Source organism: Muntiacus reevesi, chromosome 9 (assembly GCF_963930625.1).
Source record: "Muntiacus reevesi chromosome 9, mMunRee1.1, whole genome shotgun sequence".
Lineage (NCBI taxonomy): Eukaryota > Metazoa > Chordata > Mammalia > Artiodactyla > Cervidae > Muntiacus > Muntiacus reevesi.
Window position 1 is genome coordinate 76,917,867 of NC_089257.1, and position 11,738 is coordinate 76,929,604.

Genomic DNA, 11,738 nt, shown 5'->3' on the forward strand with positions numbered 1-11,738 from the left:
AATAAAAGAGGTGATTTCCCTACTGGTGCCCTGAGGTTTGATTTGATGAGAGTTTGGTAATGCATGCAAATGGATTTCCATTATAAAATTAAAGCCAATAGGGCCTAATCTAGACTTCTTACTAAAATAGATTTTGTTTCTAAAGTAGTGCACATTTTGTGTGGTACAAGTTTTGTGCTTATTCATTTACTACCTTTATGTTATCTTTTATTATATGTAATTACATCATGTATATTATATATGCGCTCAGTCATGTCCCACTTTTTGGGGCCCACCGCCCCCCCCCCATGGACTGTAGCCCACCTGCCAAACTCCTCTGTCCATTGAATTTTCTAGACAAGAATACTGGAGTGGGTTGCCATCTCTTTCTCCAGAGTTTTCATATATTATCTGTATATTTTAGCTTTGTGTTTTTTATCCCCAAGAATTACTCTTAGGGGAACATGAGCTTATAAAATAATTTTAAATGGATGGTTTAGAGTCTCCATTTGAAATATCTGAAACAGTCTTTAATACTGTTGTGGGCTAGACTAGAAAGAAAAGAGTCTCCTACCACGATGACTAATTTCAGGTGATTGAAAATCTATGGCCTTGAAATCATGGTAAAATTGGTTAATTTGTGACAGCAAACCTGTTTTACTCCTGACAGATTTGTTAATTCATGTCATGTTTCATCATATCCATTCTGTAGATACATAGTGCAACTATTAGATCTCCAAATCAACTTACTACCTTGTTGGCTGCAGATTCGATTACAGGTGTCTTTGCTGCATTACCCAGAAACATTTGTAAGAAGTAAAACCTTCATTCAGAAGTGAATATATCACAAGAAGAAATAGCTTTAAAAGATGGAACTAGGATATTTATATTTTTATTCAGTTGGCTTAATCTATTATAATTATAAAATATTAAAGATGACTAAAGAATTTTTCTTCTAAAGTTCAGGGCCAAAGCATATTAGGAATTTATGTAGCTGAGGTTAATGATGCATGTTACTAGATGACATAAAGAAGGAAAAAAATCCTAATTCCTATTTTTTGTAAATCCCCCTTCCTTAAGGAAATGATTTCATACTGAAAAATTTGTTAAGAGGAAATAAAAAAGCCACATAGATGAAGCAATTTTAATACATCACTGAATTTTTTACTTTCAATGGTGAACCTAGATAGAGTCCGTGATATCCTTGTATACAAGATGCAGACAAATTAAGTGAGGGAAGGAGCTGGGGAATACTGATGGGTGGGAGGCAGGTGCCAGGCACTTGTCCATAATTCACAACCACTGCCTCATTCAGTGTGCTCCCAAGACCTAGGAAGGAAGTATTGTTATAGATGAGCATCTGTTGATGAGAAATTTTAATGAACTTGTTCAAGGCCACACAATTAGTGAGGGAAAAGACTGAATTTTGAAATCCACTTCTACTTGACCATAGAACCCATGATTCTACTGGCCACCTCTTTCAGAGGGATTTGTAATGAGTTAAACATCCATACACAGAGCTGATTCACTGAAGAATGACAGCCCGTAAGGCCCTTACAGCACTCCATAGAACTCCAACCTCTTCTCCATCTTGTTTAATAATCTGTGTTGGTGACTTGGTTAAAGTTTGGAAAAACATGCTTAGTCCACTTATCAGTGACATGGAGCTGAGAGCAATAAAAAATATTTTGAGCACAGAATTTGAGTACAGAGCAAAAATATCTCCACAAGTTAGAACCATAAGTCAGCTCTAAAAAGATGTTTAATGGGATAAAAATTAAGTCCCTGCACTTGGACATAAAATATCAATTGTATAAAATGAATAGGGTTGGAGAGAAGAAATCTAACAGGGGCTCATGTATAAAAAGGATTTAATTTAAGTAATCAAAGTTTTACTGAGGGCCTGTTCTGAAAGAGATAATGGGGTACGGAGAGTTTCAGTTGACACAGGTCACTCGATGTCGCTGCTGAAACAACTAATGTTATCTGAGATTGCATATATAGGGTTAGTTCTCAATTCTGCTCTTGCCAAACCCCATGAGGAGTATGCTGCTCAGTTTTTTGGTTTCCCTTTTAGAAAAGAGTTAGCCAAAGTGAAACTTGTTTAAAGGTCATGCCAGGCTAGATGGAGAGAGAATCTGAACTACTGTGATATAAGAAAGATGAAACAAAAAAAAAAAAAAAAAAAGAAAGATGAAACAGAGCTGAGGACATTTAAGCAGTAGAAGATGTACCTTACAGGAAGCTTAAGAGTTATCTGTAATCAGCTGAAATTCCAGCATGGGAAAGAAGGGTTCAACTAAGTGGGTGTAGACTCAAGTTCTTGTCTAGGACTAATTCACAGAGTTATAAGAAACCCAACTCAGAGGAAATGGACAGCCTCAGGGAATACAAGGTCTGTCGGTGAGAGTGTTAGAGGTCTAGCAGCCCAGCTGGAAGGCCACAGATGGAGATATTCTGGCAGAAATCCCCACATGGATGGATATCCAACTGGATGACATATAAGGCATTTTCACACAAATCCAGATAACTATGTGAAGTTTGGACTTTCGCAGTTGCCCAGACCATGACTAAGCAAAATCCAAAGGAGGACAGTAGAAGCTACAAACTCAAGTGAGGCTGAGCCTGAGCCTTCCGCAAAGACCAGGGTCAAGGGTGGCCAAGGAGCAGGGTTGGGAACCTGTGACAGTACAAGGCAGGGAGCCACACGGTTTCTCTGAAGGTTGGGCTTTGCTCTCACTTTTGAGAAAAATTATATGCAAAGTGCATCAGACCCTCCAAGACAAGGTCCTTACAATCCTCCTCTGTGGTCCTTTATCGCAAGGAGTGTCATTGTGACAGATTTCTTTCTAATTCGATCTAAGGAAGAAGGAACCCATCAGGTAAAGAGCCCTAGAACAGGAGTTAACATCTCCTGCACACAGATATGGTTAAGGTTCAAAGACCTCTATGTGCGTGCCTGAGTGCTCAGTCACGGCTGACTCTTTGCGACCCCCTGGACTGTAGCCCACCAGGCTCCTCTGTCCATGGGATTTCCCAGGGAAGACTACTGGAGTGGGTTGCCATTTCCTTCTCCAGGGGATCTTCCCAACCAGGGATGGAACCCATGTCTCCTGTGTCTCCTGCATTGTAGAAAGATTCTTTACCACTGAGCCACCTGGGAAGCTACTTCTAATTGTGAGAACATAAATTTTAAGAAAAACGGAGGTTAAATCTATGATGAGACATTTTGTGATTTTATAATTTCATCCCTTATCTTCCATTCCAAATCTAAACTGTTCAAAGATGATTGTTTTCAAGATTAAGAATTCTGTCTCTAAGATAGCATTCCCTAGAATGATCCCTTCTAGATACTTAAACTCACAGACTTCAAATTATCTGGAGGCAGAGTAAGACTATCTTTTAGTCTTATTAAGGGCAGTTAGATTATCCATAACTGGGATGACCTACACTTGGGACATATGCCAGTATGAATGATCAACTGAACTAGACATTGCCTAGTGACCATGAATCATGGAAATTTAGCTGGCCTTTTTCCTGCAGGCCATCTGACCCTGCCCTTATGTGAACCAGAATTGAATTATTTTAAGATAAAAATTCTAGTGGAGCATATGCTTTAGAATAATTTACTATACTGTGAACTCCAGGAATGACAACTTTAGGTACACCACTAAAACTCGGGTAAGTGGTTCAGGAACCATTTTGTTCATTCTCTGGCACTTGCTATCTGCCATTGATTAAAACATGATGTCAGGGAATGGAATTATGTGGCACTGCATTTCGCCGGCTAGAAAGACACCATCAATTTGATCAGACTGCAACATTCACTTGACAGAACACCATGCTAAAGACATGCTGACAGATGTTTGTGAGCTATCCTATACATAATGTCTATAGCTCCAGGAATAAGAAGAAACTGTAACACAACAGCTAATCCTGTGAGGTTCAAAAAGACAAACTGCACTTTCTGGAACCTTTGCAAAGCAGCCATGTATTTACCAATTTCAAATGAAGCATTTTCCTTTGTAACAAAATGGAAATTTCTCTTTGAAGAGCAAGATCTTTACTTTTCAGTGGTCTTCATCCTTTTCCTTATAAAATGTGAGGAACACATACTTGACTTTTAACCAGATCGTCTCCTCATTTTCGGGATTGCATATACTACCCTGACCTGAATTTTAAGAGACGTTCACAAAAGCAGCTGACAAGTTCCACCATGTGGTTTGTTTCTCCTTTCTGTCGTTCCCTTCTAATTCTCACTGTAGCTGTGTCTGCAGAGGGAACAGTCCCCAGAGGGGAGAGGATCTAGGCCTCTTTTTAACCGAAACCAAGCATCCTTTTCACACCCCTACTCTTTGTCTAAATGGAACTGAATGAGACAAAGCGTGGGTCTCTATCCATCAAAGGGTAAACAATCTAGAACTGGCTTCAAAATAAGGAACAAAACCTGATGGTCACCGAAATTAAAAAAAAGACCAGGCCTCTGTAACAGCACCCCAGGTGGTCAGTCTAATAAATTCATGCAAACAAATGGTCAATTGAATTGGAGGAACAGGGAAGCAGAGTGGACTGAGAGTAGGGTGGGGGAGTAGGGGGTATGAATTAACTAGACCAGTTTGGTAATTTTATTAACAGGCTTTTTAAAAAAATTTTTTAATTTTATTAACAGTTCAGTCCCAGTGTTTGAACTGGTGTTACTGTGTATACATAGCAGGAGCCTACATCTGAATAAGCAAAGTGAAGGTGAGAATTTATGAAATTCTCCTCATTATTGGGGAAAGAGAGTAGCTAGGTGCTCAAATTATGGAGTTGGGGCTCTTTCTTCAGCTTGCATCCACTAGATAATTTCCTCCATTCTATTTTGTCTGAGCAGAAAAACAAGCCACCTCAGTACAAAGCAGTGTACTGCAAGGAAAGAATAAATTTCTTAAATAATTTGCCCTCTAGTTTACTGCCTAAAGTTGCGTGAGATAAAATCCAGAAAATCTGCAAGTAAAAGAACCACATTTTGAAATTTTGCTTTCTTTTGTTCGGATGAACTAAATGTTCATCTCTTCTTTATTAGCCAAAGGCACAAGAACTAAATACAAAATTCCTTGGGGAGAAATGTTGCTATAGGGCTGAGTCCATTGGCTCCTTTCCCTCCCTTTATTCTCAGGAAGAAAAGACACCGAAGGCAAAGCATTACAATCCTTGGAGAGGTTTAGTTCACAGCCCCTCCCTGCCCTGCAACCTCTCCAGCGCCTCTGACGTTTAAAGGAACACTGTCAAATTGGTGGGGATTATAATTAGAATTAAAATGCTTAAACATTCCTAGTGAGAACAGATACAATTCTGTGATACATATGCTTGCTCGGGAAACAAGAGACTAAAAAATATTCAGACCCTGGATTTTTTTCCTGATTGTTTTTATGTGGGCAAAATGAAATTAGAAAAGCCAAATATTCTGAACAGTGTTGGTATCCAAGCTGTAGCAAATCCTCTGACCTCATGTTCTTCCTCATCTGTAGGCTTTTTTCCCTACTGACCTGATCTCTGATAGAACCACAAGTCATGCAATTGATTATTCATTCAAAAAATACATATATATATATATAATATATACATTTTATATATATTATATATATATATATAGTTAGAGAGACACCCAACACTCTTTGAAAAAACCTGTGAAAGGATGGTGTATTCCTGAGAAAAATATGATTAGCATATTTATTACAAATATATAAATATATGCATGTTATAATACATAAATAAACGTATAAAAATATAATTAATACATTTAAATCTACAGAATATTCCACAGAGCTCTCTTAGATTTTACCTCTGCTTACAGAAACGCCCCCAAGAATTATATACCAAGTATAGTTCACTATTTGGTGGTGCTGGGTAAGTTCCAGTTAGGGGTAAGAATATTCTCCCAAGAAGACCTAAGAAAGTGAGTGGCCAAAGATGGAAAGCTCAGAGGATGAGTCTACAGGAAGGACCAGGGATGGTGGCATTCCCTAATGCCTCCAGTGGTAAAGAACAGAAGAAGATCAATGTGATTCCTCCATCAGCTCACAAACTCAGAAAACTAAGTATGACCTGTCTCTGCCTTCTGAGTGTCTTCTTCACCAAAAAAGAATAATCTCTGCTACTGAACACACAGGCAGAAAGCTGAATAGAAGAGGGGCATGATTTACTAGAATCCGATGCAAGTGAAAGGTGACTTGCATGAGTAACTGGTTGTGTCCATCTGCTGTGTGGACAAGAATTCCAGATAACTCAGTAAAAAGACAAGTGTGGATGCATACACTTAAAGATGGGATATTAGGAGTTTTTTGGAAAATTATACTCTGATTATCAAACTATAGTCAATTTTTAGACAACAAAAAGTACACGTTTTATCATCTTTCCTCTCTTGCTGATTTACAGTGAGTCACAAAGAGTTAACATTTGCTCTCTCCCTTAATCCCTACAGCAAGTAGGTTAATGATTAATTGTACCAGTGAGTTTTGTTTATAGAATTGAAACACTGTCATTGTATATGTCAAGAGAATTAAATCTTTCTGATCACCGACACAATCTAAAATGTTTAATTTCACTGCACGAAAGTCTACAGAAAGAGGCACAGACAGTGCATTTTACAGCATTAAAGCAATCAACAATTAAATTTTTAGAGGGCAAATATAAATAAAGAGGGACTATTGTTAATTAATGCTTTGTACACACAATATTATTAGCAGCTGCATGCCTTTTAAAGCAAGACTGGAAGAGACAATAAGATTGTTGTTCATGTGCTTTCTCGAAGCAATCAAGAAAATAAATAGTTCATGCTGGCTGGGTGATTTTCATTCTAGGAAAAGTTATCTCCAATCAGCCTCAGAAGTAGACAAGACTTGAAAAAATCATTTTCAAGGTGAACACTGTCCTGGCCTGCATGAGCACAAAATCTCTCCTCGTGGGAATGTGCTGTCTGTTTGCCTATTCATCTACTTTTTAAAAAATATTTATTTTTTTTAGCTGTGCCAGGTCTTAGTTGTGGCACCCGGAACTTTCGTTGTGTTATGCAGGACTCTGTTTAGTTGCACTGTGTGAGATCCTTCTTAGTTGCCATGTGGGAACTTCAGTTGTCGTATGCGGGATCTAGTTCCTTGACCAGGAAATGAACCCAGGCCCCCTGCACTAGGAGCATGGAGTCTTAACTGCTGGATCATCAGGGAAGTCCCATTCATCTACTTTCTGCTGGCCTGTGTGGACCAAAAAAGGCGACGTGGGCACCTGCAGAGCAGGCAGGGACTGACCATGAGGTGAGGCAGGGACTGACCATGAGGTGACTGACCCGAGGTAATGCAGAGGTGGCGCTGAAAGTCCTACCCACTTAAAGCCAACGGCACATGGAGAATCTCACAACATAACAGGACGCCCTGTTCTCATGCTGGTAAGAGGAGGTCCATGCCTGGGTCTAAGTTACTCTTCTACTGTCTCCTCAGATCCAAACAAGAAACTGTTACATCTGGAGGGTGTATGTGTATGTGTGTGTGAGTGTGTGTATGAGCTCAGTCGTGTCCCACTCTTTGCATGGACTGTAGCCCACCAGGCTCCTTTGTCCATGGGATTCTCCTGGCAAGAATACTGGAGTGGGTTGCCACTTCCTTCTCCAAAGTAAGTTAAACAAAGTTATACATTAAATGCAGTTTGTCCTTCACCTGCTCAGCCTACTTGGAATTCCTGGCCTCTCCTGTTTCAAACTTCTCATTTTTCTACTCCTCACCTATACTTCCTGCAGCCCAATGCTCCAATACATCACAAAAGGATCCAATATATGTCTACGTAAATTTAAATCAATGCATCATTCTTGCGGTCCTTGAATTTGAGGCCTCATCTCTAAACCTGCAGTGTTAAGCATTAAGAAGCAAATGGCAGTAGGTATCTAAGGGCAGGAGTTTGTTCAGAGCCTGTAAAAATCACTCCAGGAAAAGGCAGACACGAGTGACCAGCCCAGATCACGAAGGTCTGGTGGCCAGAGCTGCCCACGTGCAAACTGTATTGTCAGGTCCCCCAGCGTCGCCCCACTCACTGCGAACCACAGTCATGTTCTCCAGGACAGATGAAAAGCCAAACAAGATTTAAGTCCCAGGACACATTAGCGATAGTCTATATACCAAGGAACCCCTTGCTCCTCCTTCAACATAACTAATTTTGAATAATAGGAAATAAATCTGGGTCAATTTTTTGGAGCTGTAAATCCAGACCCGGTAACTCTGACCTCCATTAACTTAGCTAGTATTTCAAATTCCATTGTAACAGTTGCTCTGACTCTTTGGGGGCTAGGAGGCAATCCAAGTAACCCAAGAGAAGTATTTCTTTCACATGCCTCAAAATCACCACTCCAGAAAGAATGTGCGGGGAGGTGGGTGGGAGAGGCTGGAGGAAAAGACACTCTTTAATGTATGGTCCCTTCCTCCTGACTTCTGCCTCTATTGCTTCTTCCTCATCCTTACCGTTTATGTCCCCTCAGCTGATGCTTGAGTATCTTCTATAACATTTCTATATTATTTTCAGGCCCCTAGGATGATCAGGAGACCAGACCCTACTTACAGACAGCTTCCAGTCTAGCTGGAAAGACAGATCATTAAATAAGCAATCATAGTAATCGTAGAAAATGCTGTTCTAACTGAGGTGTCAGAAGTTATGGGAAAATCCCCTTCTGAGGGGGTGGGAGTGGAGGCTTCGGAGAGGAAGTGATGATTCAGGAGGTGTAGGAGTTAGCCAGGTGAAGTGTGAGAGAGAGTGGAGGAGGGTGTTCTGGAAGAGGGAATGACGTGGGCAAAGTTCCAGAAGGGAGAGAAATTTGACACCCTGAGGAAAGTGGAAAATTTGTCTGGAGACTCAGACTGAGGAAGCTAAGATGAGGTCAGGAGGAACTGGGTGGCAGAAAACAATGGGAAGCCCCTGAGTGAGGGGATCTGGGAAGTTATCTGATCTATTCGACATTCAGAAGATGGCCAATGGCAATGTGGAGAATGGACTGGAGGGATAGGAAGATTACAGCCAGGATAACATGTTAGAAAGATGTCAACGGACCCTGCAGTCACTGCTTCAGTCCCTGGGACCGCAGCAAGTCTGCTTTCTCTGCACAGCTCAAACTCAGGACTCCCCTGAGGACTTGGAAATGCTCCTTCACATGGTACTTCTGGTCAGACTCACTGACTGGGGCACATTCTAATTCAGGTGTTATGTCTTCCCCATGGTTTTCTTTTTCCTCAGAAAGGAGTAAATTCCAGGTGAAACGTCACCAGTTCTTTTAGCTCTTCCTCAGGTGACACAGCTTGTTTAACCAACCCTGAGGTAGACGGAGGGTCCAGGCCTCACACAGCCTGGCAAATTACCTCAGAATTGACTTGTTCACATACATCTCTTCTGCTGTGTGGGTCCTGGGACTGAAAAGCATACCCAAGGTGTTCTGTGACTAAGACAAGGGTAGAGAAGGCTTTTCGCCTCCCGAGGAGAGACCACTAGGTCTCTGGAAGTGGGCTGAGTGCTGGCAAGGTTCCTTCTTCATTAGTCACACCATCCCTGGTTTTCAGCTGCCCACACCACTACTCCAAGTAAAGGTGACATGTCCCCACCACACCCGCAGCTAGTGGTGACCAGGTGACTAAGGCTTACATGGAAGTGTTGTGACAGACTTCTGGAAGGAGTCCTTTAAGAGGGGCGGTCCCTGCTGCCACTGTGGCCGCCTCCTCCTCCTTCCTGACTGAGCTTGGAGCAGTGTTCTTGTCCCCCACATGGAGGCCACATGTTGCTGAGGCTGGGAAAACAGTGAGGGGGTGCGTGGATCCCTAACACTGGGAAGTGCCTCGCTCTCCTGGGCCAACCCTTGGGACTTCTTTCATAAGAGAGAGAAACAAACATTTATGCTGTTTCAACTTCCTGTGATTTTTGTGTTTTCTGTCACTCACAACCGAAGCTAAAGCTGACTGATACACGTTCCTTACTTGAGATAATTTATCTTTATTAAAGAAGCCTAAGAATTTGCTGCCCTCCCCACCACATCATGTTATGAAATGACTTTTAGCCTTTTCCTTTTGATCGGCCATTAAAGTGGCATGCTTCTTCACTGGAATGATATGTTAAAAATCACTAGGAATCTTCAAAGGAAGACTTGGCTTCAAAGATGGACAAAAAGAGAGGTGAGGTATTACACTGGGACCTCACTCCTCAAAGCGGTTGTACCCTCTCTAAGATCCAGGTTTCTGGGTCTGTGAGCTAATGAACAAGAGATGATAAACTGAGCACGTCTTTGTCTATCATGTAAAACGTGTACTGGGGAGACGTGAGGTGTTGTGGGGCTACGGTGACTCCACTGTTTTGAAACCTATTTGTCAGTGCTTCTGTCTGAGGTCTCACTGGCCCCCTGTAAGTCTAGTTTCCCCCACATCCAAAGCCCTGGTGCACTCAGGATTGCTAAATCCAACTCTGCTTAGTCAAAAAGGTTTCTGTTGACTCATGTGAATATGCATCACTGGAAAACCGTGGCAACATTAATTGGCAGAAAGCCAAACCAAACCAGAAGTCTTCACATTTTCTATAAACGATGAATACAATAATGAATGCAAACATCCATGTATGCTTCATCAGTTTGGTCTAATGCCAAAATGAAGAGCAACCATCTCATTAGGCAAGGTTCAGCTCCCATTCTCTCCAGAAGAGTATCACTTATTAGCATAAAGAGGACTTACTGAAACTATTTCTTGAGGAATGAGCAGGGGAAGGTCAGGAATCAACTTGGGTAAATGAAGAAATTAAAGTACTTTCTACATATCTGAGGCATTCTGTTATATTGTTATCACTCACTAGAAGTTAGTAGTTAAAACATGAACGATCAGTCACAATGTCATCTTGTAAAGGAAAGAACAAATCTGACTCCATATTAGTTTTCTTTCTTTTCCATTAACCTTTGCATTCTATTGTTTCTGCTACAGGTTAAGAATGTTGCCTATAGTCTGAAATAGCCCATTCTCAAGGCTCTGATCTTTAAAGGTGTAATACTTTTCCATTCATCTAGAGATAAAGAGTTTCAGAACAGAGACTATGGTTGTCTTGTTGGAGGTTTACAGGAACATCATGACCTGATCTACCTGGACAGCTGCAAGAACAAATGATTCTACCAAGAAGTTGGCAACAACCAACCACATACCTCCCCTTTTAGTATAAAAGCTTGAATTCTAACTTGGGGGAAAGATGGTTCTTTGGGACACTAGTCCACCATCTTCTCAGTCTATGGCTTTCTAAATAAAGTCACTATTCTTTGCCCCAACAACTCATCTCTGGACTTACTGGCCTGTCATGCAGAGAGCAGTATGAGCTTGGACTCAGTAATAACAATAAAAACGTAAAGATGACTCTCATTAATGACACTGCCAACAATCAGTCTCTTTGTAGACATGAATTTGCCGGCTTAGTGTTCTAGGTGACTGGGACCTTTCCTGGTCAGCAGACTACATGGTTGAGCTCCATATGCCCAGTTACAAAACGGAGAAGCTCTAGCATGGACTTGCTGACATTCCCTGTCCCTGGTTTTGAATCAGATCTCAGAGTAGTCACAATTCTCCTAACAACTACTAGCTCAGCTTCAATCTTTTTCTTCTGTTTCTCTATGAGGAATGAATGGAATCTCTCTTGGGAATTGTCCTGTGCCTAAGTGAAAAACAAGAACAAAAGTTCCCACATTTGGAAAACTAAAAGCCTAACAGATTTCATCAGAGAAAGAT

The 11,738-nt window shown here is 41.1% G+C and overlaps 1 protein-coding gene across 1 annotated transcript in view; it reads right to left on the reverse strand.

Annotated features, from left to right (window-relative positions):
- Window positions 1-11,738, reverse strand: part of MAML2 (mastermind like transcriptional coactivator 2) — a 394,914-nt gene that overhangs the window by 234,037 nt on the left and 149,139 nt on the right. The window lies entirely within an intron of this gene.